Raw genomic sequence first — 21,833 nt, forward strand, 5'->3', positions numbered from 1 at the left:
GTTTGGAGCCTGCTTTGGATTTTGTGTCTCCCTCTCTCTCTGCCCCTCCCCTGCTCATGCTCTGTGGGTCTGTCTAGAGCTCTCTCTCAAAAATAATAAACATTAAAAAAATTTTTTTAAATAAATAAAAACTACAGGGGTAAAAAGCGTTTTTAGAAATTTACCAAGAAAAATTCCCTAACCTTATCTGCTTTCCCTTAATGCAAGCTACACAATATCTAAGTCCTTAATCAATATGCCAAAAAATACTGATTGGACATTTGCTAAAGTTTTATATATCCTCAAGAACCCATGTTCTTATCTCAACTCCTCTATATTATTTCCAAATGAAATAATGACTAAAACAAAAAGGATTCATAATAAATGGAAGTGTATGACCCAGACTACAAATGCAGAGAAATTCAGACAAGAAAATTAATGAGTGATGATTGAGAAAGGTAGACTAATGCTGAGTTCTGAAGGATGGAACACTTAGACAAGAAGATCGAGGCTCCTATCAGGTGAGAGGAAAAAACATAATGACAGCAAAGGTAATGAGAAGGGTGTATATGGAAGACTGCCAGACTGTGACTGTCACAGAGTGGGCAGTGGACAGCGCTAAGTTACTGCAGCACTGTTCTCAGCTGCAGGAAACATGATTCCTAGTGTGACCTACGCGAATGGCACCCACCGGAGGTGTACAAAGTGGTGATTCCATTAAGTAGTATAGAAAAGTGGTGATCCTTGAAGGTAACATAGAAAAGTAACAGGTGGGATGATCCACTAAAAGGGACTCTGTGAAACGGGAGCAAAACAGTAAACACATTTACATAGATTCAGTCCATGTGAGCACAGCAAAGGACGGGAGAAGAACCAAAGGGAAAACTGCATAAACCAGCAATCTTGGATGTTGGTTTTGCCCCTCTACCCTTATAAAACCCCTATTAATATTTCTTAGAACCAGCATTCTAACAGACACTTTGGAAAATACTGAGCTACTTTACAAAAGGCCTTCAAAGTCAAGGTGCGTGTTGATAAAGAGAAAAATGAGGAACCGTTAAAAGTTTTAGTGACGAAATGACAGCAGGAAAGCTTTTTAAAAACAACAAAAAAGTTCTGGCACAAATATGAAGGGTAGATTAAAGCAGCAGATCTGAGCATTTTGAGAGTAAAAAAATTGTTTAATATCCTTCTGGGAGCAAACTCACTGAATTAGTACAGTGAACAATAAATCCACAGTTAATAACGAAGTTATTTAAAAAGCATCTTTTAAACAATCAAATCCTTTTTAAGATCTATTTTTCAGAAAATACAACTTTTTCTCCTAAAGTTACCAGGTTTTTACAGTAGTCATACCAGTTTACAGTTAGGCAGTATAATCTCAGATTTCACAATGTAAGCAAGCACTGGTCCATTCAAAACTATCCTTATTCTTTCCCCCAGAGGCCCAGGTGACAGTAATATTAATACAAAGTAGATATCCCAGATTTTGAGATACCATATTGTTGTAAGTTATTGTACCTAAAAATACCAAATAATGTTTTTAGCAAAGAGTTAACTAAAAACACTGCATACTGTTTAAAATAGTTAACACTATCCTAGGAAAATTTTAATAAGAAGTAGCTTCAAAAGAATATGGTTAACAGTTTACCCATAGTTTATCTGGATCTCTCTGCCAAAACTCTTTATTAGTTTCAATTTCTACAGTCATTTGTAAATTATAACCCATAATTCCTAAATATATCCTAAAGCACAGCCAATTAAGTCTAACTTTTTGGAACAACAACAAAATGCTCAACACAGTCTTGAAATGGATTTACTTTTCAATTAATTTCATTATAAAATGTATTTTAAATACAGATATATAAGCTATTTACCATCCTGTTATAACAAAGCAACAACAACTGTATTTTAAGACTGGTTTTAAATAGAAAGTAATCCATATGTGGTATATAATATTAGATAAAATAGTTTAAAAAATCAAATCAGTTTACATCGACTGGACCTTATAGTAGAGGGCTAAACAAACTGCTGTACAAATTGTTATTTAACATTTAAGTAAAAGGAGCAGTAACTTGCTTTAATGCACAGAATAGTAAATTATCAGTCTTATTCATATTCTTGAAAAATCATTAGGCACTAACCTGCTGCTTTTGAAGGAACAGCTGCTTGTTAACTGAAATTCTAAGGACCACTACTTATCCACCAATGTATGTCCTTTTAAGGAACATACAAAATTTTTCTTTCTACCAAAAAATAAGAGCTAGACTAAAGCATAAATATACAGTACTGTCCTGACATAATATGCATTATTTTCACAAAAATAAGTCCCCACGTTAAAGTCATTTGGAAATGGCAGACACTGGGGCATGAAAACAAAAAGAATGTTCTTTGTCTAGGAGTTTACAACATTTAATAATAAGTAACTTAATAAATAATCACAGATGGATCTTCTGAAAGAAGACAGTGAACAAAGATAAGAAGAATATTTTCAATTTACCAGGTTTACAACTGTTACAAAACCCACCAAGTCCACAAATCAAACTTGGCTACAAGAGTCAAAATTGTTTGAAAGCACTAACTCTGCTATGTTCCAAGTCAAACAAATCAATGATGCCCTTCTAATTTATAAAGGCATTCCTACTGCATAATATAATTTTAACCTAGTTATAAATTTAACATGTTTCTCAAAATACAGACCACTGGGCCCCACCCCAAATGTGCTGAATCAGAACTGCAGGGGCAACGCCAGGGAATCTGCACTTTGAATAACTCCCCCAGGTAATCTTCATGCACACTAATGCTGGAGAACCACTACTTACTTACTTGCCTTGCGAGATTTATAAAAAGCTTTTGTATTTGAGGAACTAAAATCTCCTTGTTTGGGACCTTTGTAAAACTAAATGACATTACAAATTAATATTTCAAAAAGACTCAGGTAATATATATGTTTGGCAGAAAAACAAGTGCATTAAAAAATTACAGCAGAAATTAAAAGAAACCTGTAGCATAGGCCATTTTAACACAAGATACAAGACACCCTTAATCATTTCAAAGACCAACCGGTCTTCGAAAACAAAATTCCTTACTTAAGAATGATCCAATCCACAATATTAAAAATATAGTATTTCAAATATGTTCAAATACATCTTACTGAGCTGTTAAGTAAATCAGAGTATGAACTGTTTACATTATACCAAACATAAGCAATAGAGTATATGTATAAAGTTAAACCCAAACAAATCTATTTATATTACACTATTAAATTTATTCTGATCAGAAACTGATTTTTCATAAACTTACATAACTTTCACAAACTTACATAAAAACATGAGCAATGGAGCAAAACCAAGAAGCCACCTAGAGTCCAGTTCTGGCTAATCTAGCTGTTAGCTATGTGCCTGTGGGGCCTAGACAAATCAGTTTACCTAACTGGGGTGGGGCGGGGAGGGACTACCGATTTTACTCATCTCACAGGATTATTTATTGTGGACTCAAATGAGGTAGTACATGTTATATTCTGAAATACTGTAGAGCACTTTACAGACCAAAAGCATTATTACTGAGAGCAAAATCTGAGAGCTTGCTGTAAAACAATGAAGAACATAAAAATTACCTTTCAGGTTCAATTAGATATTGGACATTAATTGTGTATTCTGTAAATTACCAGTAAAATTCACATAAATTCACTTCAGTTACCTGTGTCCCCATTTATAACAGATCTATTTCATGTGTAAAGATAGAAATGAAATTAGATGGGCCACCAATTGATAATTGTCAGTATTGGTCACTGAGTATATCATTCTCCGTACTTTCTCATGACTGGCAATTTCCATAATAAAACTTTTTTTAACAAAGCAACAACGTACATGTGTGTTTATGTAAAACACTTGTAAAAGCTAAAAAAGACATCTTTTTAAAAGTTTTTTCTCTTTCCAAATATTTTTCCCATAACTACTCTGTATCATTTGCTTTTGACGTTACCACAGATTCTATATATTCCAAAATAAGCTACTCACATTACCCTTTTATATATCATGACACCGACTAGATAATAACATTCCCCTCCAACTGGGCAAGTAAAATCTTACCCAAGCTGCAAAAATTTAATTCTTAGGTTTTTGCTCCCTGATCTTTACTCCTTTATGTTTTTGCTCATTTATTACAAAATTCAGGAATTAAAAAGTGAAAACAAACCAATTTCAGCTGCATGTAAATGCAAAAAAGTAAGAAAGAAAGGGGCAAATACTCTTTTTGTTATTTTTAGTACATAAAAGACTGACAATTGTAACTGGCCATTCGTCTTAAAACCTGTTGACCTATACAACTCAGTTCACAAGGTAAGAGACTGTTTCATCCAAAATTAAGTTAACATGTCTGTCAGACAAAGGAATTTGGTAAATTTAACCCCCAAATTGAAGATTCTATCAAATTATGCATAACAATGTATGATTACTTTACATATATCAACCTAATTGCTCAACTAATGTCCTTAACATGAGGCCATGTTCCACAGACTGAAAAAGCATAAGCCACTCTTCATCTCAAATTTTGTGTTCAATTTTAACTTAATGAAACATCTGTAGCTGAACAGCTTATGGTTTACAGTAGTCTATGAAGAAACTGCAAGTGTTCAAATTAAACCTTAAATACAGATAGAAGGGCAATAATATCTTGTGGTTGATGATGAAAACCATTTGGTAATATCCAGTCATTCATTACATGAGCTAAATCTTTATTTCTTCATGTTACATCTGTAGTAATAATTATCAAAAAGTATCCTGTGCCTAAAGAGACAGTGTACCTTCAATTTTTGATGGGGGGGGGGGACAGGGGGGAGCAAGTGGGCAGGGAAGGGAATCTCACAAATTCAACTGTCACTATATCATTTATTTTCTGAGCATTAAAAACTCCATTTATTTTTGTATGAGATGCATTTGAAAGGAGCCATATAGAAACCACTTTTCCCAACATGGTCTTTAATAACTTTGAATGTAAGAACTCCTGCTGGAAGTCCTCATTTATATCATTTGAAAACAAGTAATTGTAAAACTTGCAGTAAAACCATAAAAGGCAAGCTGTTGCAAGATGAAAAACAAAGAAGAATTACTAACTTTACTCAAGGTTAATAAATTTACAGATTTTTTGCATCTTTACTGTAAAATCTGTTAATAGCACATACTTTGTATTAAAAAAAAAAACACTTGCAAAACCACTATCATAACGGTAGGTACCTTTATTTGGTGGCAATAGCTCATTTTAAAGATCTATTTACAATGCAGCTATTTCCTTATTTCTTTTCCTAAGTAGGTCCAGACTATCATTACTTCTATTATCACAAGCACAAATCAAAACTAGTTTCTCACCTCATATCTCAGAATCCTATATTAAGTCACAAGCGTCAATTAAAAAGCAGTATTTCCCATAGAATGCCAGGAACCCCCATTAACACACAAAAAATTAAAGACAATTTCACCTTAACATCTAAATGGAGATGTCATAATGACAGCCGCAACAAAAACCAAGAAGGCGTACTCTGAATTTTTACCATTTTAATAAAAAAAAAAAAAATCACGAAATTTTAAATTAAAGGTGGCGCTCTGTCCTCAACTCACCCATTGTGACTCACTTTTGCAGACTATATGGTAGGAAATAACAGTTACTTTTCAAAGATCTTTGCAGTTACACCCAAACCAAAATCAGGACAGAGATCCACCCTTAATTACAGCAATTTAACTGTCTCGTCCAAAGCAAGGTAGAAACTAAAACGTCCCCCTGAAATCATAGCTAAGTGAGCCCATTTCATGTACTAGTTTTCAAAGATTCCCTTTAAGAAAATACGTTTCTATCTACTTCAAATTTGAACTCACCAGGGTGGAAAAGAAAAAGGTGGGGGCGGGGGACCCAAATGAAACGCACCAGTAAAAAGCAGATTCTCCTCCAATCCCTCTAATACCCCCAATCCGCCTCCGCCACACGCAAGGACAGGGTGTCGGAGGAAGGCTAGCGGCAGGGCAAGCGGTGAAGGCCCTTTGACTCACGTGGGCCACCATCCAAAGGGTTACACACCCTCTGCTTGAGGACAGCCTCATACAAAGCAGATCCTTAAAAGTACTTCTTATTATAAAATACACCCACGTTGAGCAAGAGCTTTATTTTAAAATAAGACTGTCCTCAGGTGGGGGAGGTTAAACACAACAAAGGCTTCCATGTTGAAAGACAATCCAGATATATGCATATACTTACACACATATGGGGAAAAAAATCCATATAACTAATTCATCGTGAACAGCAATCGATACTAACAGGAGCCATTAGATTATTAATAAACCCAGAAAAGTAGCATGCATAACAGCCAAAGGTGACTGCTGGGCTCTAACCCCAGGGAAAGGTAAAAATTTGCGTGTGGTATAGGGTCCAGCCCTCCCCAGATTTAGAGACCCTCTTTGACTTCCCTTAGCACGGCCCTCCCACCCCCAGCTCGGCACCAAGCACCGTTGCACCGCACAGGATGCGAGCTCTCCCAGCGCTGCGAGTCCCGCAGAAAACTGGTGAATGAAATCCGCACGGACACCAACCTGGCTAGTGACCGCGGCGCAGAACCAGGGGTCGCTGACTAGCTTAGCCAAAGATTCTCCTGCAGGATGGGATAAAGGGAGCACACCCCCACCCCCGCAACTGGAATGCGGTTCTTTCTTACTGACCCTTTCCAAAGGGGGAGTGGAGGACGCAGGGCTTGTGGGTTGGTGTTTGTTTTTCCTTTTAAACTAAGTCTAAAAAACCGAATCGGAAGCAACCGTCAACATCCTGGGGGGGCCAGAAGACGCCGGGAGAAAAGCGAGGCTGCTCCTTAGCTCCCCGCGGAATCACCGTCCGGTGTGACAACGCATCAATCAACCAGCCCCGGCCGGGGGACGAGTAGGGGACCCCGCTCTCAGCTCGCGGAGCGCGAGTGGGGCCGAAGCTGGGGATTAGAGGGTGACCCTCCTGGGGCTTGGGGAAAGAGTGCAGGGCACCGCTGCCCTCAAGGTCACCACACGCCGGGGCGGGGGCGGCCGGCAGCAAGATGGGCTATGGCGCGGCCGAGGCGGCTGAGAAAAGCCAAAGAGCTGCGGGTGTAGACACGAAGCCCCACCGAGCCCGGTCCCTCAAGCTCTGGGCGGGGACTCCCGGCCGGTCCCGGCGCTGAGGCGCACGCCGAGGAACCCGCTCACCTTTATGATCTCCCGGGGCGAGCGCGGCAGGAGACAACCTGCGAGGGGCGCCCCGAACGCCCCCGCCAACTTGTCCCGATTGCGCCGCAGTCCACTGAACACCCAGCTGTCAAGACCCCAGCCGCGACGCCCCGACCTCGACGTTCCGCCCGGCCTCCCCCGCAGGTGACCTGACCCGCCGCCACCGCCGCGGGCGGGCGGCAGCCGCCACTCACCTCGCCCGGCAACAGGAACCATTTTCCGAGGGGGGAAGGAAGGGGAGCCTGCAGGAGGGTCGGGGGGTGGGGGGTGAGAGCGGTGAGGGGCAGCGGGAAGCACGGAGAGTGGGGCTCGGTCCTCCACTCGTCCGTAGCCGACTCGCAGGGCTCGGGGCGCCACGCGGAGGTGCGGCTGCACCTCGAGGATGAGGCGGCCGCGGAGCCCAGAGGCTCGGCGTCCACCAGCCGGGGCTCCCTACTCACGCTGCACTGCGAGGAGGCGGCGGCGGCGGAGGAGGCGGCGCCCAGCCCGGCCCCCGCCCAGAGCCCGGCAGCCGCCGAGTGGCCGCCCGCGTCCCCGCAGGACCCGCCTCCTCGGCTCCGCAGAGCCGCACACAGGGCGCGCCGCGCTCAGCACGGGCAGCTCCGCCAGCCTCACGCCGCCGTCCGCAACAGTAGGGGCGGGCGGGGTGCAGCCCCCTTCGTGAGCACCGCAGCCCAGTCCGCTCCAGGCGGGGTCGTGGCCACCGGAGAGCGGACGGCCAAGCACGAGGGGGATGCGCAAAGCTTCGGGCAGGGGCCCCGTTTGCACCGGGTGGCCCGCAAGATTGCCGGGGTAGGCAGGGGGAGGTGAACGCTCACCCGTTCCGGTCTGGCGCTCCCTTCTTTCCACACCCACACGCCTCCCGCTCCACGCTGGCGGCGCAGCTGCTCCCGCTGCCACTGCCGCCGCCGCCGCCGCCGAAGCTCGCGCCGCCGCTGCTGCCGCCTCGGCTGGGCGCGGTCACGTGACGCAGCCCGCGGGGAGCCTGGGGGCGGGCAAGCGCGCGCGCGCCGAAGTAGCGCGGCTCGAACGGGGACTAGGAGCCGAGCGGCGTGGAGAGGGCGTTTAAGGGGAGGACCCAGCGAGCGCGTCCCCGACAGGCGAGCGCGCGCCCGACGATTAGAACTTGCCGCGCGGTCGGGAAAGGGTGTCCGGAGTGAGGGGCGGGGGACAAGCGCCTCCACACGCCCCTCCCTCTCTTCCTTCCCCGAGAACCTCGGTCGGCCGTTGCCCCCGCCCCCTCCCGCTCTCGCCTTTCCTCTTGCTGCTGCTTGCGATTGGCTGAGAAGCTCTGACGTCCGTGTTTCCATGACGTATCGAAGCGGGGGAGGGGCGGCGGGGGAGGAGGGGGTGGCTGGAGCGCAAGGGGCGGTGACTCCGTCAGTCACTCACAGCTGCCGTTTGGGCGCGGGGCCGGTAGGCTGCCGCGAGTGTGGAGGCAGGACGCCGAGGACTGCCGCAGGCGGGCGCGGGCACTCTTCACCTGGGGCCCCGCCCGAACCACCCTCAGGCCTGCGCCCCTCTAGAAGCCGGGAGCTGGGCCGGCGGGTGGGCGAGGGCGAGCGCTCCTGGCGAGGACAGGTTAAGGCTGACCCCGCGCCAGCGGACATTTGAGCGGCTCCTCGCCGCGTCTCTGCTCCACTTCGTACCGGACTCGCTGCCCGTCCCGGGCCGTGACGCACGCGCCGGACGCCAAAAGTGCCTCTCAGCTCGCTCGCTCCTTGAGGAGAGCCCACTCCCGCGACGGGGGCGGGGCGCCTCGTCTCCGTTCCAGTCGGTCGGGCCCCAGACACCGGGGATCCCCGCTGCAGCGCCCAAAGGGTTAACCCAGGCATGTCTCGGGATCCGCGCTTAAAATCCCCATGTTTTCGTTTTGGGCTTGCTTTTCCTACCTATACCCAGCCATTGGCTCTTTTAGTTCACTTTGTAGCATCTCGACCCAACACCCTTCTTTCGTGTGGGTGAAAAAAAAAAAATGGAAAAAAACCACACACAAACAAACACCGGGTAACCTGCGGTATTTAGAGGCTAAGAAGTAACCTGCTTTGATCCAAATTTCAAGAGATTTTGCAAGTTAATAAAAAAAGAAACCACTCGTAGAGACATCTACTTTAAAAATAAAACTGTTTTTCCTTCCTCCAACACATGCACACTTGTATGTAAAGATTTGTCTTACCTAAGACACCGTGTTCCATCTTCCTCCAATTGCTTCTATTTGAACTAACCGTCGCCGCTCGTCCAGAGACCTTAGCAGTGTTGTTTTCAATACCACTTAATCAGAACAAAAAGATAAGTTCTGCGGAGTCTCCTCCCTTCTCTTAACTCCAGGACTGGAAAAATGAATATTTGTAACGTCTTCTTAAAAGCATACAAGCGATGCAAGACTTTATTATGTATGTTCGTTCTCTGGTAGCATTTCTTTTAAAATATTTTAAAGGCTTAGAAACAAAATACGTAAAAAGTTTAAAAAGCAAAAAACGCCCAGTTGACCCTGTTAATATATATATATATATATATATATATTTTTTTTTTATCAATTTATGTATCTTACCAGGTTAGACATTACCTTTTGAGCTGTGTGCCCTTGACGTGAAAAATTAGCACTTGGGCAAAACGATAGTTTTTCCTCTCTTCCTCTCTTACCCCTCTCTTCCTCTCTTTAATCACTGTTAAGGAATTGGTTGGTGTGGTACAATAGCCCTTCCTGACACTATTTCAAGACTGCTTTACAGAAGAACAGATTATTTTTTCAAAACGACTTAGAGAAATTTAAGAATCATTGGCTTTTGTCCAACTTTTCCTCCAAGTAAGTCGCAACAGAAAATTAAATTATGTATTCTACTTTAATCAAGAATTTAACATTAAAGTAATATAGGAATCATTGCTACACTACACTAGCAAAAATGGATAATAGATTAAATTAGAATCTGTGCACTTCGTGTTTGTTACAATTCCAAATAATAAAATGTATACTCAAGTTATTGTGGTCATGAAAAATTACTCAGCATCTTCATTTTAAGACATGATTTCAATAAGAGTTTTCATTTATGGAGATTATATACATATATATCCTAGAACATATTTGTATGCATTTTAATGAAATATGAGTCACACACACTGATATACTTTCACTGTCATAGTCAAGATGATTGTACTGTGTAGTTTGGTTTTTATATTTTGATTCTTCAAATAGCAAATACAGGCTGAAAGCAATATAGAAATAACTGTACACATTACATAAGGAAATTCATTTTTGTCTCTAACAGGTTTATTACTGAAACCACCTTAATGACAATTCTCAATGTAAAAATCAAGAAAATATTTCCTTGCTTAATTAGCACTTCCTAAAAATGGAACTACTTGAATTCAAAGATGCCACTGTGTAAGATAAAACCATATTCTCCCATTTAAGACCTCATGTATCCCATGGATTTAACTGACCTAGAGATCTATCAGTGCATATTAAGAATAAAATAATGTGGGTTTTTTTGTTGAAATACCTATTTTACAAAGTTCTTTTAATGCAGTTTGAATATATGACTATCTTTTTTTAGTTACAATGCAAAATTTATAAAGGTATTTAAATCCTATGGCAAGTTACTATTTGGGGTATTAACATTATTTGAAGATAGGTCATGTGTTCAAAATAACAATGCTCTGCAAACTATTAAAGTACGTGACATTTGGTGAGGCAAATCAAAACTATTGATTATTTTCTAATAAGTTGATCAATTCAACATGAACTAATCATGTATAACTCATAGACAGTTTTCTAAAATCTTCAATGTAATTAAGTATAAAGGGAAACATTAAGATCTTTACCCCCAAGGATTCTGTCACATGCACCTAGCAATAGGACAAAATAAGACATATCAACAGCAGCATATATTTAAAACCATATCATTTCCCAAATTAGATATGCGAATATACAAGTTCTGATTTTTACAGAGTGCTAAAGAGAATTGACACGTGGAGAGAAGCATGAGAGGAGAAATATTCAATGCTTCATAAAAAATAGTTGTATGTATTCTCAAATTCCATTAACCTGGATCACCAGAGAGAGATGTCAAGAGAAACATTACTTAACTGAAAATCACAGAGAACTGTTGTCTATTAGTAACACATTAATTACATTTGCTGAATTCAATGAAGTATGGTTTTGCGTAAGTCTAAAACAGGAATTTTCAAGTCACATAATGGAAAATTTTTATAGGTGAAAAATGCAAAACGGTTAGTTGTCATCTTTTGACAGGAATTATTTAACACCCTGTACTCTTCTAGGTATAAGGCATTTTTTTCTAACCCAAATATTATATAATCTAGGTCATGGAGTATGGTCCTAAATTTAAATTCCAGAAAATCAAAAGAGGGAAAGCTCATACTCAAATGTTATTGAGGAAGTTTTCCTAAAAGAGGATTTAGATTTGACTGGTGCCACAAAAGATATATAGGATTTAAATTAATGCAAAAGAAGACGGGCAGGAGAAATGCTTGGAAAAGTACCAGGGTATTAACAAGTTCACCACATTCATTTTCCTATCTTTTCATTAGCCATGAAACATATGTTTACTACCTTTGATATTCTTTGCCTCCATACAAGGAACTCATTTACTTTTCCATAAACAGTGCTGAGTTATGGTGTATCATAGAGTCGTTGTGAGGGTTTGGTCAGATATTTATAGAAAGCTCTTAACAATGTTTAGGTGTAGTCAATGCTCAATAAATGTTACTATTATTCATCAGCACCATTCTTTATCCCTTACTACCAAATAAATGTACTACAAATTAAAACGTGTATTTTTACTTTACTTACTTCATTTTAGCGATTAGGGGTTTATTATTCTCACTTGACAAGTCCAAAGATAGGTGATGGTATGATTGATTCAGCTGCTGAACACAGCCATCAAGCATCCAGGCTCATAGCTTTCTGCTCCACCATCTCTGGTGAATGCTTACTTCACTATCTCTTTATGCTAAGACAAGGAAAATCAGCTGAATTTTTTTCCACATTTGAAGAATCTCACATTTTTCAGATTTTTTAGTGCTTATATTTCTATAATTTTTATTGTTGCACACCTTTTCTTTGAATCTCTTGTTTTTTATGCCATTAGAATGTGCAGCTGAGTCACCTGTGTGCACTTACCAATGCAGATTCCTGGGGCCATACTCACGGAGCTTTGATTGAATTTGTTCAGAGTGGAGCCAGTGAATACACATTTTGGACAGTTCCTTTAGGTGATTTTTGAAGCACCTTACTATCTCTTTCCCTCCATTGTTATAATGTTCTTTCGTGTGTCTTTCGTGTTCTTTCATTGGTTCTTCTTTCTCTTTCCCTGGCTAGTTCCGATACTAAATTCCTATACCTGAGCATTTTTCTGTGTGTTAACAGTCTATAAAGTTCACCTACTTTCATGATTCAGCACCTTGAAGACAAGAATAATGTCATTCATTTAACATTAACCAATTGTTGATCCTGACAAATGTCCTCTCTGCTGACTAAGGTAGGAAAACAAAGACGTCTATTTAGAAGGCATTAGCATCAAGGTGACAGTTCTGGCACTTAATAAGTGCTTAAAACAAAAATAGATTGACATGAATGAATGAACAAGTGAACTATCACCTCTCCAAAGAGGAATTCTAAATTTATACCCATTGCCTTGCTCTTTTTTTCTGATGACCCAAGGGAACTTCTTTCCGTGTCAATTTTTCTTTCTTACCAATAGAAATATTGGAAAGAAGCCAATTTACCCTCCATCAAAAAACAAGTCACTGAAAGTCAATTTTTTGACTATGTATTTTTCATGGCAGAGAAGAAGGAGGGCAAGGGAAGTCAGAGAAAAATGCTGGGGAGTAGGCAGGATCTAAAGCAAATAAAGAGGATTCACCTTGAAAATAAAAAGAACCTCTCTTTCTCTGATGTAGAAGAAGACACACAAAAGAAGTGTGAAGGAAAGATAAAATTTGAAGCTTAGAGTAAGGATAACATAGGCATATACGTGGCATCTTAATATTCCTTATATAACAGGTGCTTATGATGATCAGCCAGAATTGAGTAAGGCTAAAGACTGGATGAAACAGATTGAAGAAACTAAAAGATAAAGAAAATGCTTTCCAAGGCCCAAGCAAATTTAGACCAATATAGGTTTTCGTGATATTTGCTGGTGATTCAGAGTTGGAGTTTCCCATTGCAGTTACCATTGTGAAGGAGTCTGGCACAGAGCTTCTCAGTAGGATAGTCATGGGCACTGAAAACCACACCGGATCAGCCTACCAGTGCTACCATAACAAATAACACAGACTGGGTGGCTTAAATAACAAAATTTTATTTTCTCACAGTTCTAAAGGCTAAAAGTCCAAGATCAAGGTGCTCTAAGGATTGGTTTCTGGTGAGGCCTCTCTTCCTGGCTTGGAGAGAGCCACCTTCTTGCTATGTTTTTTACATAGCATTTCCTCTATGTGTATACGTGGAGAAAAAGATCTTTGGTGTTTTAATCCTTTCCTAATAGTGATTCTAGCCCTATGGGATTTGGGCCCTACCCATAATACCTTTAGCCTTTAGCCTTAATTACCTCCCTAAATGCCCTTTCCAGTTCCAATCACATTACGGGATAGGTATTCAGTGAGTGAATTAGGAGACGATACAATTCACAACATAAACTCATCTGGTGAGCATTTTTCAGAATTCACATATCAGAGTCCTTCCTCAGATCTACTGGATCAGATTTCCTGTGTTATACAACTCCACTTCTCAAATATGTGTGTGTGCATTTGTGTGTATGTGCATTTGTGTGTGTGTGTGTGTGTGTGTGTGGTGGGGAGTGGATATAGCCAACAAATGCTGGGAGAAATATAGCTAACAATGTTAATATGCAGTACAAAAAAAGAATAAAGAAAAATAAAGGAATACCAAAAAGTACAAAAAAAAAAAAAAAAAAAAAAAGAAGAAATCTGTAGTGCTGGGAACAGAGAACTAAAAGGTAGAACAGCCAGTATGCAATAAGCAGATACCAGCCCATGGGGATTACTCAACCTGGAAATAAGTCATAAATGTTAGTGTGGAGTTTTAAGATAGGAGATGTGGCTACACTTGAGTGAGGCCGGAAACTGGAATTGAATCCTGTATGAAGCCAAAATCTTGCCTTCTAGCCAGTGGTATGCTAGTACCAGTTCCTACTATTGGCTTTGCTGGGCTTTTCCCAGAACTCCCACATGTACCTATAAGAGAATCAGTATTTGCATACCTGCCATGCCAAAGGCATCAACTGCCAAAGAGACTTACAGTGGAGTCTAGCCAAGAAAAAAGATTTTGCCCTTTCCTTCTCCTCCATCCTCCTTGACCTCAACACCAAAAGAACTGATGCTTGGAGAAGGGAGGCAAGAGGGGAGTAAAAATGCATAGAGTCAGGGGAGGGGAAAATATCTTTGACTCAGAAAGAGATTCAAGTCTATAATGGTCATGGGGACTAAGTTTTTATAGTTGAAAGGCCCCCAAAAGTTTTTAACATCTACTTCAGATCTTATTAAAGAATAGGTATGAAGGGGGGCGCCTGGGTGGCTCAGTCGGTTAAGCGTCCGACTTCGGCTCAGGTCATGATCTCACGGTTCGTGGGTTCGAGCCCCGCGTCGGGCTCTGTGCTGACAGCTCAGAGCCTGGAGCCTGTTTCAGATTCTGTGTCTCCTTCTCTCTGTGACCCTCCCCCATTCATGCTCTGTCTCTCTCTGTCTCAAAAATAAATAAACGTTAAAAAAAAAAAAAAAAAAAGAATAGGTATGAGGGATTCATTAGATCATGGTTGAAATTAGTTCCAAGAAAAATACCTCATTGAGAGGAGTTGAGGCCATAATTTAGTAGGTGGGCAAATGTCATTAGAATGGAAATAATCAAGTGAGGGAGGTGAAAGAGGTAAAGCAATTGTAAATCACAGTTACATGAAAAACAGCTTAGGTAGTCTTCAGTATATAGGGCCGAGGTGACAGGTGAGGAGTTCCCTTGGGGTAGAGACAGGGAGGGAATACCAAGTTGGAAATTTTGTGCCTAAAACTGCTAAATCATTATCACCATGAAAACCTGGCAATAAGCTACTTCTGGTCAGATGCGGCTTCCTACTTCTACTATTGAGACCTAGAAATACGTCAGTCTCTATGAAATCTCATGGTCATGATGGAGAAACTTCTGGAGACAACTTGTCACAGAACCAAACCACTCTTCCTACTCTGCTTGCCTGGTTATTGTGAGTTGTGCGGTTCCAGACTACCAGCCATGTGCAGATTATTTGCTTTGCCTTTCTCTTTTGGAACTTAGGTTCTCCAGGGTCTCACTCTTTGCCCTGATCTCTAGTAACTGTGTCCTCTTAATCTGCTGCCTACCCAATTTCTAACCCAAAGATTAGACTTACTTCTCACATCTATTTATACTCACTTCTGCTTGCTTGTTGCTAGTTTCTGACCTCACTGGCTCATCTTAAACTTGAATTATGCCTGTTTCTGAGAGAAAAGAAAAAAGTCCTGATGGCTGATTCCTTCTTGTCAGGATTCTCGACTCCTCTGCATTTTTGGCTTTCTCGGTTCCAAATGCTAACCCCTTTATCACTCGGCTTCTATCACACACAATCCCAGCATTTAGAGTTCACTGTGTTTGTCTCCTATCATTTTGTTTCTTATTCACTTATTTTTCTTTTACATTTCTCAAATGCCTTGTTTCAGTGTAAGCTGTATGAATTCACTTGACCATTGAACAAAGAATTTATCAGAGCAAAGTTGTTTTTCCCAAGTAATAGTACCTTGTTTATAGGACTACAAGAACATGTCTACGCTAAATAATCTGCCAAAAAGGATGAAGATTTAATCATTTTGATTTAGTAATGTCAAATTCTCTTTGAGCTACCATTATATCGATCAAATAGCATGCATATATTACTTGTATTCATGATAATATTTTTTGGGGTAGTTCTAGTCTGACTAAAGATTGTAACATTTTTACTTCCTCCCCTGTCTTAAACATGGTGTGTCTTTGTTTCCTATCGTCATGTTAATGCCTGTTTTCCATACATTTTGCTCTTTTGCTATCCCTTTTAGTGATACATATTGTCACTGTCCTTTATAATTCCTCTTCGTCTTTAATAATAAAATGCTAGATACTTAATACCTTCATATTCTTCCTGTTTCTGTGCCTTAGTCATCTTTTCCCAGATTTTTGGAACTTTATCCACTACTATTATAAACAAACATAATTAAGCTACCTCTCCCATTTAACTCTTTCTAATCTGCAAGAATTCAGACAGAAAACCAGATACAGTGTCATATTCTATATATATATATTTTTGCCTAATATCTTCCACATTGGACATTTACCGTTAGATTTTTCTTTTCTTTTCTTTCTTTTTTTTTTTTTTAGAGAGAGAGAGGGCACAAGTGAGCAAGGGGCAAAGAGAGAGAATCCCACAAAGAGCAGAGAGAGAGAAAGATGGAGAGAGAGAGCGAGCGTGCGTGAGAGAGAAGGGAGCTCACCTGAAGCAGGGCACAGATTCACCTGATGTGGGACATGAACTCATGAACTCGTGAGATAATGATCTGAGCGGAAGTTAGATGCTTGACGACTGAGCCACCCAGGTGCCCTACCATTGGATTTTTCTAATACTAGCTATAGATAATTATCTACCTGTATGTATGTGTGTGTGTTTCTTTCTAATTCAAACGATATGGACAAGTATGGCATAAAAAGTGAAAGATCTGTGTAATCACACCTGACATAACCAGTGTAAAAATGTGTATCATCTGCCCAGAGTAGTTCTTGCTGTGGGGGCATAAAAGGAAGTAGAGAATATAGTGTCTGGACTTAGGGAATATAGACATTTAGTAGCCTTGACAAGTCATGAAATAGCAAGAAAACTAATTCCAGAGGAAATATATAAACATGTGACGGTATAGTACACACTGCATAAATTCATGCCAAGGGAATTAAAATTCATTGGAAAGATTATTATAGGAAAGATGAATCTTAAACTTGGATTTGAGGAGGAGGTAATGTAATATTTAGAAAATGCCCAAGCTTGGATGTAACGCAGGCCTGGATTCAAATCCTGTTTCTGAATTTTACCAGCTTTGTGATCTTGGGCAAGTTCTTTAACTGCTCTCTGATTCTTTAGTTTTCCCCTAGGTAAAATGGGGACAATCTTTTAGTGTTGCTATGAGGATGAACTTAGATAATGCGGATTTTCATAGAATTCACTCAATGAATAGGTGTTTAATATTCTTCATTTTCTCATATGATCTGCTACGCTTTCCATTAAGTCTCCATATTCTCTAGTGTATACAAAAATAAGACAATTTATGGAAAATGTAGAAAATATAGTTAAAATTAATATAGCTTCAAAAGGAATTTGTAAATTTTATAATCCATATTCATCATTAAAAAGGAGATTTTAGAAATGTAAACAAGTCTGAAGTGGTAAAGAAGTTGAGATTTAAGTTTTACTTGTTTGACTTATATACCAGTTAAACAAATAACTCAGATGATTTTTTGGATTATACAGAATCCCTCTATGTCTAGAAGATTGCCACCATTTGTTAAGTTAAGGCCAAATCAATGGCTGTACAGTCATGGCAAGAACACTGGTAGATGTTTCTGGGTAATGATTAAGCAAAGACATACAGTCTTTCCCTGAAAACAAAGACAAGCAATTCTTTAAGAAAGCTTAAAGTGACCACTGAACTCTGAACCAGAGCCCAAATAATGAATACCAAGCTACCTCCTGAACAAGAAATGTTATCCCAGCAATGCAGCTGCGAGCTAATTAAAAAGCCCAGGCCGCTGTGCTGAACTTTAGTACTGCATTTACAGAATTAATTCAGAGGACATGTTATTAAAGTCTGGGGTTTATCAGAAGAAGGCAGCCTCTTTTTTTATGAGCAGCATTTAAAAAATTAACATACTGGATAAGCCGCTTTATTGTAGATGGAGCCTATGAGATCCTTCATATAGACGCAAAAACTAAGCCACAGATTTCTAAGCAAAATAATGAGGCTATTGCACTCTGACATTAAATCCAAAAATAGCACTGTAGATATCCTGAGAGCAATTTCAAAAATAAATTTATATTCCATACAATGATTTCTAAGATTCTAAACGACATATTGAAGATCACTAACACACTAGAAGATGATAGCTAGATATATATCTAAAATACGCAGCAATCCTGTACTGCATTAACTCAGAAATAAATCAGTAATAATTGGAATTTGTAAGGAAAGAACATTTTATTTAAATATTTTCCTCTAAAGTCTAATACTCTCCCTCTAATTAATCTTAATAACTGGGCTTTAAAATTTCTATCTAGAAACCTAAATACTAAACAAAAGTACTACTTTATCAGTGAATTCTGAAAGCTGTCATTATTTAAGTGATTACATGCGGGCTGTAAGAGCAAAAGTAAGGTATGGAGACATTTAATGACTGGAAACTTCTTGGAGGCCACAAAACACATTACATCATTTCAGGCACCTTACTGTCGTGACTCAAGACATGGAGCAAGTCAGCGAATTCATTATAACCCTATGCACTTGCACTCATGTCTGAAAAGGAGAGAGTGGCACTTACCTGACATTCCTTTCAGTGCTGTAGCAAATAACAGCTTTTGAGTAGCTGAACAGTTTGGGTATTTATGATGCAACAGGCAAAACGCATTCTAAAACAACCAACAGGAGCTTGGGTAGACACTTCATCCTGACGAACAAATACACCTCCCTACGATATGTGCTCCTATTTATAAATTTAATAGGTGCATAATGAATTAAGTAAAACCTTGGGGCAATGTCAGGGAAATTTTGTACGTATCTTTTCCAAGTTATTTTTAGTGTTCATGTTGAATTATGAAAGTTTTAAATGTAGAGATAAGTATAGAAAATAGTATCACGGATACCTAGGTGCCATATCTACTTTTAACCTGCGGAGGCGAAGAAAATCTGACGGCAACCTTGTTAACAGGGTCGACTCATCTGACTTTTTAAAAAAGCAGGCATATGTATATGATCTTATTGTTCCATACAGGTTTTACCAGAAGGTTACTTCCTAGCTGGAAGAACAAGTTCATCTCTCGTATAGGAGGGCCATCCTTTGGTCAAATAGTTGATTTCCTCTCTAGATCCTCTCAACACCTTCCTAAATAATTCTAAGTAGGAATGAAAGACCTCCGCAAGAACTAGTAATTTGCAAGAAAAGCTAATTAAATGAAAACAAAGAGAGAGTGTATTAGCCTGGGAGATTTTCCAGCAATCTTAACTTTTTGAGTTAAGACCCAGAATTTTACAAATACCTTCTGTAGCTCATCCAAGCCAGACGCTCCCTAGAGAAGACCATGGTCAGCTCTTCCCCTTGTCCCTCTACCACTGCTGGAGCCGGTTGGCCTAAATGTCTTGCCACGTTGAGGATGTAGCTTGGAAGAAGGCTCTGAGGCAAAGATTCAATGACTTGATAACATGGGATACCAGCATTTTTTTCTTGGAGGGTGTAGCTTTAGGAGTAAGACATGACTGAGGGAGGGAGTTGTCCAGAAGATGTCTAGTTTTACTCTGAAGAAATGAATTGGATAGATTTTCGATGGTATGTTAAGAATTTTTGCAAGTGGAAGGTCAGAAAGCAAGATGAGGTTAGATAGGAAATCTGTTCAAAAAAGAGTGTGTGGTCACCAAGGCAAACATGATCAGGATGTGGATTACTGGAGTGGTTGAGAATAAGAAGATACATATAGACATAATAAGTATCTTCAAAGATTAGGGCTATTATCTGTAAATGTAGGAGACCCACACCTACGTGTGCTTTTTTGTTTTTGTTTTAGTTGTTTTTGCTTAATAGAAGCAGCTCTCATGTTCATTCAGCATATTTTTAAAAAGGAAACCTGTATTTTTTAAAAATGTATTTACTTTGAGAGAGAGAGAGAAAGAGAGGTACAGAGCGCAAGCAGGAGAGGGGCAGAGAGAGAGGGAAACACAGCATCCAAAGCAGGCTCCAGGCTCTGAGTTGTCAGCACAGAGCCCGATGCGGGGCTTAAACTGTGAGATCATGACCTGAGCTGAAATTGGATGCTCAACTCAACCTACTGAGCCACCCAGGCGCCCCTCATTCAACATATTTGAATAAACTATATTTCAGGCACTATACCAGTAATGTGGGTACCAGGGGTATAAGTCTCATAGTCTATTGGGAAAAACAAAGAATAAAACAATTCTAATTCAGTGTGATGTGTGTTAGGTATGAATGCATGCTGTGGGAGCTTCACAGAAAAAATGATGCCCAGGTTGAATTTTGGAAAATGAGCTTGGCCAGAGAAGGCAAGAGGAGAGGGCTTTTGGGGGAGAAAGAATGACACATACAAAGATAGGGAAGTGTGAGGAAATGTAAAACTACAGGTTATTCACAATGGCTGGAGTATAGAATATAACTGAAAGTTGGATAAGGAATGAGGGTGGGGAGAATGAGGTTGGCTGGGACCAAAGTCTTTAATATGATGCCAAGAAGTCTGGTTTCAAGCAGCGGGTGACTGGATCCGATTTCTTTTAAAAAGTTACTCTAGGGGCGCCTGGGTGGCTCAGTCGGTTGAACGTCCAACTTCGGCTCAGGTCATGATCTCATGGTCTGTGGGTTCGAGCCCCACGTCGGGCTCTGTGCTGACAGCTCAGAGCCTGGAGCCTGCTTCGGATTCTGTCTCCTTCTCTCTCTGCCCCTCCCCACTTGTGCTCTGTCTCTCAAAAATAAATAAATGTAAACAATTTTTTTAAAAAATAAAAAATAAATAAATACAAAGGTACTCTGACAGCATTATGGATTGATGGTTGCAGGGGTGGGGACAAGTCTCCAAGAAGGCTGGGCCATTTCAGGAACACAAGCAGAAGCGATGAGGACATAAACCAGGAGTGATGGGGATGAAGATGAGGGGAAATATTACGGAGTTGGACTCTGTAGGACTCTGCGATCAGTTGAATTGGAGGGGGAGAAAAAGAACAAACAGGAAGGATTCAAACTCATTCCTAGCTAGGCTAGCAACACTATGCTTACAAAATGGTGAGTTCTTTACCTCTGGAAATGAGAACCGTTCAAGCAAAATCTGTGTGATTATGTCAGAGGCTTTTGCACTGAATGGCTACTTGGGATTCCATGATCTCTAAGGACCCTTATAACTCTAAGAAAAGTCCCATTTACATTTGTATTACTAGAAAGATAAACTATCAGAGGATCATGTTACATGAATAATTTCTCTAAAAATGAAATCTATAGGTTTTCCCATATTCTTCAGTAAATTATACAGGCCCATAGGGATTTTTCAAGTCATGTAGATATAATTTCTCATCTACACATGAGTGGTAACCTAGGCAGGTTAAGTGTCTTAAGATGTTAAATTATATTTTTAAATGTACATATGCATGTCTTTGTCTCTTTTTTTCTATCTCACAGTCATATACATATATATATAATAAATTTCAAAGTTCTACATGGGTAAGTTTCTATAGTATAGGCATATGTTTCTAGTAATCACTCTATGTGAACCAAACTCCAAAGATTTAGATAAAACTATATTGTGGATTTGATATAAATCTCTGCAGATTAAGGCATTTACTCTGTCTAAA

At 40.3% G+C, this 21,833-nt stretch overlaps 1 protein-coding gene across 4 annotated transcripts in view; it reads right to left on the reverse strand.

Moving 5' to 3' along the window:
* The window catches only part of ATP2B1 (ATPase plasma membrane Ca2+ transporting 1), a 129,532-nt gene extending 121,215 nt beyond the window's left edge, over positions 1–8,317 (reverse strand). For 3 of the 4 annotated variants that reach the window (XM_042992878.1, XM_042992881.1, XM_042992880.1), the window contains exon 1: positions 7,409–7,480. The gene's annotated coding sequence lies outside the window, so the exon portion shown is untranslated. Of the gene's footprint in view, positions 1–7,408; positions 7,481–8,032 lie in introns of those variants that run through there. The other variant, XM_042992879.1, reaches the window with a different exon arrangement.
* Positions 8,318–21,833: the final 13,516 nt, after the last annotated feature.

This window comes from Panthera tigris, chromosome B4 (assembly GCF_018350195.1).
Source record: "Panthera tigris isolate Pti1 chromosome B4, P.tigris_Pti1_mat1.1, whole genome shotgun sequence".
NCBI classification, from domain to species: Eukaryota; Metazoa; Chordata; class Mammalia; order Carnivora; family Felidae; genus Panthera; species Panthera tigris.